This window comes from Strongylocentrotus purpuratus, unplaced genomic scaffold (assembly GCF_000002235.5).
Source record: "Strongylocentrotus purpuratus isolate Spur 01 unplaced genomic scaffold, Spur_5.0 spur5_scaffold_1, whole genome shotgun sequence".
NCBI lineage: Eukaryota > Metazoa > Echinodermata > Echinoidea > Camarodonta > Strongylocentrotidae > Strongylocentrotus > Strongylocentrotus purpuratus.
This window is the reverse complement of record NW_022145594.1, coordinates 25195581-25202556: the sequence shown is the minus strand read 5'-3', so window position 1 is coordinate 25202556 and position 6976 is coordinate 25195581. Positions and strand designations below refer to the sequence as shown.

General features: G+C 35.3%; 1 long non-coding RNA gene across 1 annotated transcript; it reads left to right on the top strand.

The window, feature by feature from the left end:
- Nucleotides 1-1705: 1705 nt before the first annotated feature.
- On the top strand, nt 1706-6113 carry LOC115920999. The gene is made up of 2 exons (XR_004062660.1): nt 1706-1888; nt 3607-6113. It is a non-coding gene; the product is annotated as an uncharacterized LOC115920999 (long non-coding RNA).
- Nucleotides 6114-6976: the final 863 nt, after the last annotated feature.

Below are 6976 nucleotides of genomic sequence, written 5' to 3'. Positions count from 1 at the left end.
AATTTGCGTGATTTCAGATCCCATATACAGATTTTTTACAATTCTACGGAATGTTCTTTTTTTATTAAGAAAACTTCATTTTTTAACGGATAATAAAAAAGAAATTACAGAAAACAAAAATACAGAACCATTCTGTAAATTGATGTAACTGGAATTTTCTGCAATTTAACAGGACAGATTTCTATAAGAAGGGGAGATGTTTTTTTTTAATAGGAATTCTGTATGCTTTCAGATCCAATATGCAGATTTATTATGATTCTACAAAGCGTTTTTTTTTTCAAAGTAAACCTCATGTTTTAATGAATAAAAAGAAAGAATCTACAGAAATTAAAATACAGATTCATTCTGTAAAAATGTAAACTAGAAACTTTCTGCAATTTAACAGATCTCTAAAAAGAAGATCCCATGTAAATAAATGGAGTGTCTTTTTATTCAAAGTAAACCTCATGTTTTAATGAATAAAAAAAATACAGGAAACAATAATACAGAACCACTCTGATAATTAATGTTACTTGACATTTTCTGCTGTGAAAAGGACGGATCTCTCTCCCTCTCTAAAAAAAGGATTGTTTTTTTCTTTATGGAAATTCGTAGGCCTATGTTTTTAAGCAGATTTTGCTTTTAATTCTACAAAGTGTCGATTTATTCAAAGCAATCTCATTTAGTTTAATGAATAAAAAAGACAGAATTTATAGAGGAAAATACCGTAAACAATTCTGTAAAATTAATAGCTGAATTTCACTGCAATTTGACAGAAATCTAAAAAAGAAGTTGATGAGGTTTTTTTTTCAAGGACATTCAGATCCCCTATAGATATTTAATGTTCTACAAAATACCCTTTTCAATTTAAAAAAAAAAAGACCTTAACTGCCTTTTAATGCCTTAAACTCAACAACGTAAAATAATTTGCGGTAAAAATACAAAACCTTTCTGTTAATTGACTCAAGCTGCCGAATTCGGGCACATTTAAAAGGGAAAGAAGATTTCGTTTTTACCGGAAATTAGTCTGCTTTTATCAGAGGTTATGCTTTATATAGGCCTAAATTTTAGTAGGCTAGGCATAATTATATATATACTTCAAAGTTCATGTAGACCTCTCAGAAATCTTTTTTTTTTATGCCATAAAAACAACACGAACTCCCACGAACTGAAACTGTAACTATACCGGTACCGTAATTTTTCTGCATCTTCTTAATCTTCTTCTTTTTCTTCTTTTCTATTCTTTTTTTCTTTTTTCTAACAGGAAGTTTTAATAGTGCTTTCATATCTTATTCAGATTTCTGTTTTTTTATTTTATTTTTTCTTTCTTTTCTTTTTTCTTGCCGCCAACTTTTTTGTTACCGTTAGCGATAGCGTGTAACATGCATGCGTGCACTTCGTTCGCGCCCATATATGCATGCATGGCGATCGATCAGATCAGAACGAACCGGCCGGGCGCGCCGGGCCAGCGCCAGCTATAGCTTGCTAGCTGCTTGCACTCGCACGCGCGCGCCATGCATTAATTGTGCATGTTTACCATGATGTGTACGTACGTACATGTACAGTGCAGCATAGAAGTTATCTAGTTAGCACTATGAACATGACAGACAATGAAAGCGGACAAAATATACAGTTCCTCAGGAAAACAAAGGAACATCCCTTCACTGCTATTATGTAAAAATGTGTAGAACAGGTGAATATGCATGTGACACCTGTTCTACACATTTTTACATAATAGCAGTGAAGGGCTGTCCCTTTGTCTACCTGAGGAACTGTATATTTTGTCCGCTTTTATTGTCTGTCATGTTCATAGTGTAGTCTGATCTATGTACATAATGCATGCAGTACATACCTGCGAAGTTCGTTCGTGAGCTGAGCCTGGGCCTGCCTGTGATTTGAATTGGATTGGGTAAGTCGATTGTCAATTAAAGTCTCTTTTTCGTTAGGTATTATAACAAGAATTTCAATGTAGTGTTTATAGTATTAAGAATTGAGTTTGTTGGTGATCACCACGATGAGATTTAAGTCGGATAGAACTCGAGAATTTATGCTTAAACTCTAGTAAAGTAAGCTAGACCGATTAAATCTGTCTCTGTTTGGGGTAGACCGAAGGCTCCGGCCGTGTGTGTCGCTCTCAGTCATTAACATACGGACATTCTCTTTTTACCCTCTGAGTGGAGAGAGGGTAAAAAGAGAATGTCCGTATGTTAATGACTGAGAGCGACACACACGGCCGGAGCCTTCGGACATTCTCTTTTTACCCTCTGAGTGGAGAGAGGGTAAAAAGAGAATGTCCGTATGTTAATGACTGAGAGCGACACACACGGCCGGAGCCTTCGGTCTATGTTTGGGGGACCTAGTATTTACAGTACGGTCATTAACGGGGAGGGCCGCCCGATTAATGACCGTACTGTAAATACTAGGCCCCCCAAAACAGAGACAGATTTAATCGGTCTAAAACTCTAGTAGAATCTAGTAGACTCTAGACTAGACTAGAGTCTAGTCTAGGACTAGGTCTATTTAATGATCTACAAGATCGAAAATGCCAAACGTTCTCACACACGTGGTTTGGTCTCTGGACTTTGTCTTTGGTCCTTGGATCTAAAAACGTAGGATGGGAGTTGGGTGTCCGGCACGCCTGCTAAGCAAGTGGTAAATAAACTAGATCTACAAGATAGTATATTGACCACTTGCGAGGCAGACTTGCAAAAACCTGTTGACATTTTTGTGCCAATAGAGGGCTTAAAATATTGCCGACTTTACATTGGCAATACACACGCGCGCCGAGTCGATAACGCTATTTCTAAAAAGGCTGTGAATAAAAAAGACCCGCGTGCATAACGCTGTACACTGCGTTGAGTTACCATTGACATTGTACTACATTCTCCCATGTGTGGGTGTCCGGACACTTAACAAAAATAAAGCTGTCACGATTTCCCTTTGATTTTGCGAAAAATATTAATCAAATACTGTAAACGTGGAATATTTCGCGGTGTGAAAATTGTGATTTTTTTCTTGCTTGTTTGTTAGTTTGTTTGTTTACTTTGTTCATTATTCGTACATTTCAATGCTGTATATTCATGTTTGAAGGACAAAAAATGTTTCAATAAATTTCAGGTGGTATTTGTTTTTTTTGTTTTGGCAAGAAGAGGTGTTTTAATCACCAGCTTATGGTTAGAGCACTACTTGTGTTTTGATTTCATACAGATTATTGCAAGTTGCTAGCTTAGTATCAGTCCATAACGGAATTGGAAATTGGAATTGGAAACAAAATCGCTCCTCACATCATTTCATTTTCAGCCATATCCAACCAATAAAACAAACATAAGCAGAAACAGACCCCCCCCCCCTGCAGGAATCCCGCAAGCAGCTTTTTATTGCCAATCCTCATATTTTATCATAGTCAAAACGATGGGGAATGTGGGAAAGCCACTATAAAAAGATGCATTTATAGCAGGATTCCTGCTATAAGACAAGGTACAGACTTTTGACAAGTTGTTTAAGTCATTATTTTCCAAGTCGACATATTTTCTTTCGTTTCAATATTCAAATTTCGAGAAGTTAAGCGTAGTTAGAAGTATGAAGATTAATTTGCAAGATAACATCTCTGTTTGTATGTATTTTCAGGGAACTCATTGGCATCAGTCCTGGGGGTCCAGTAAAGAGTGGAGGAAAGAAGAAGAAGAAATCGGCCGTGTCTCCAAAGATAATTGCCCTCCTTCGTGGAATCGTAGAGTTCGAATCTGACTGGAAAACAGAGTAGCAGACATCCAGCTCTCATTTTTTATGCTTCTGTCAATTTGTTTTGAGATGTGCTTTATTATGCACGATTTTTATTGTGACGAATACATGGATGAGACAATGTGATGTAAGAAACCTGTAAATTTCTATTATTTGTGCCTCATCTTGAAAGCCTTTTCTCAACATCCCCAACATAATGCAAATAAAATATATATAAGTATTAGTATAGTATAGGATGTATGCATCCAGATGTGAAAGGCTTTGATTTTTGGAAAGAGCCAAGATAGTCCTTGCCAAGGAACAAAGTGAGTTTTTTAGATTTTGTTGGTAATGTAAGAAAACCTCAGCAGGTCCTATTTATAATTTTATACCTATATAATTTGTATATTTGTTCTTTTGAAGGTTGTTTATAGTGTTTTCTTGATGATATATGCTAGAGTATGCAAACATTATACCATGTTGGTGTTTACCCTGGTCAACTTTATATACAGGGTGTCCCATGAACAATGCCTGACACACTTCTGATAGCACACAGATCAACTTATTAATACCATTGGTAAGAGCAACATTTCCTTAAGGCCCTGTCACATTAGGCTTGCATGTGACTTGCAAGGAAATTTGTTTTGCTACCCAGGGGTCTGCGATACTGCGATACAACAATATTACATTTTGAAATAGTTGAGAAGAGGATCGGTTGAAAAATACAAATTTTTGAGGTGCTGAGTATGTACTAATTTGTGTTTTCAAAGGTTGGCAGCTATGCTATGTACATCATCTTCATCTTTTATTGGAAACATGTACATATTTTTCATTGAGGCAAGTGGGTATTTTGAGAACAAAAATAGACATTTGTATGCTGTTTAGGAAAATAATGTACATTATGCCATCTTCAATCATGAGAACTGATGGCCATATTAATTTGATATTCTTGGCCCGAACTCACAAAGGAGGCTTAAAGGAGAATAAAAGTTAGACAGTCACATGATTTCAGTGAATGGAGAAGAACAACAAGACTTAACAGTAAAAGTTTGAGCAAATTTGGATAATCCGTTTTCGAGTTATGTATTTTTGAAGTTTTAGAAAATCCTTATTATGGACTTCCTTAAGTTGGCAACTTCGCCAGAATTTGTGATGTCATTGTGCTCAACTCTCCATTGGTTATGTACAGAGAGTTTCACTTTTTTCTAATTTTCATCAAAAATAATATTTCCGCCAGTGTATTTTGTTTTTGTATGACATGGCTACATCAATTCTGCAGTATGTCTGAAAGAATCAATACAATTGCCCTTTTAATATTTTATAAAAATAAAATGTTGTGAAACTCTCTGTACATAACCAATGGAGAGTTGAGCACAATGGCATCACAAATTCTAGCGGAATTGCCAACTTAAGGAAGTCCATAATAAGGATTTTTTAAAACTTCAAAAATCCATAACCCAAAAAAGGATTATCCAAATTTGCTCAAACTTTTACTGTTAAGTCTCATTGGTATTCTCCATTCACTGAAATCATGTAAATGTCTGACTTTCATTCTCCTTTAAACTCTGTGGGGGGTTAAATCATGGTCTATGTAGATTTTGTGTATAATTTGCGCTTAATTTAGCGTGTATGCTGAGAAAGGTCCAATATGAAGGCACGCTGTATGGCAAAGGGCGCTCAATTCATGCTTGTTGCTATGATTTTAAACCATAGCTTTAAACCATGGCAAAAATCATGAATTTCTAGTACTTTGCCAAAAGCGTGCATTTATACTGGATCTTTGTCAGCTAATCATACACAAAATCTGCATAAACCATGGTCTAAACTTAAACTTCCTTTGTGAATTCCGACCATTGAGTGTGTGACCCTCAAATCGAGCAGAATTGCATCAAAATATCATCAGGTTAGATTTAGTGTGCATTTTGTTTACATTTTCTATGTTACAATGGACATGTTTGAAATAGACCCCCCCCCCCCCCCCGGCACAGTTTTAGCATTGTTATAGCACATCTGAAAGAGCACCTCAAAGTGGTCTTAGGGATCCCGTTAGAATTTGGTTTAGATGGTTGATTGGAAGGCTTCTCTTCTACCCAACCAGAAGAGCGACATGTTATGATCCTTGGACTGTGATTTGTATTTTTCTGCACTTCACACTATTTGCAATATGATATCTGATCATGCCAATCATTTATTTTTTTAGAAATGTGTTAAATTATGTTTTGTATGTGTTTAAATATGCCAATCACATACAAGTCATGTGTTGCAGTAGGTTCTATGCCTCCAGATTTTAAAGGTTTTCATTATTGGTTTGAGCCAAAATAATCTTTGTAAAGGAATGAAGAATGCAGGTGCCCTTTTCTTTAGGCATCTATACAGGGTGAGTCAGAAAAAAAAAGTCCACTTTCAAAAATCTATATAATCTCTAATGTATGTTATTCTTCAAAGACTGTGGTATGTCCTAAAAGAGTATCTTCCTCTTTTATTTGGTATAAATTTTATCAGGTTTATAGCATGAATGTCATGCTTGTCTATACAGGAGGCCCTTTTTTTTTTTGAGAGAGAGAGGAAATAAAATTTCACCTGCGCCAGAAGTGGTGGCATGTCGATCATGAATTAGCAATAAATGATATACCTCGGTTAAACATGACTCTTTACGATTTCATATCATGGGGGGGGGGGGCACCCCGTAGGCTATATAGTTTTTTGTTACATTTTATATCTTTGTTACTCACTGAAGTTTGCTTTTATTGTTTTCTTGTTGATTAAGCTCCTTGCAGATCAGTATTTACATGTTTGTAATTGGTAATGATAAATGAACCCTTTTAAAACTACAAAATGTTGCAGTTGTTTGTTAGGCCATATAGTTTTTTGTTACATTTGATATATTTGCTACTTACTGAAGTTTGCTTTTATTGTTTTACTGTTGATTAAGCTCCTTGCAGATCAGTATTTACATGTTTGTAATTGGTAATGATAAATAAACCCTTGAAAAACTACAAAATGTTGCAGTTGTTTGTTTGACTGACTTGTGTATCTGTAAAATTAAAGCAGGTGCCTGCAGCAGTCACAAGATTTATTTTTTTAGTGTGTGTTTTGATGGTAACTTGTACATACACACTCTAGCATTAAGGTCTTACAGATTTTTCATGAACATGTTTGTAGGATTTCTATAGGATATAATTTAAATAATTTCATGAGAAATTTCATTTATTACACACAAATGTTATAAAACAGATTGGCTGTAAATTATGAATCATGCTATAAAATTACAGAATTT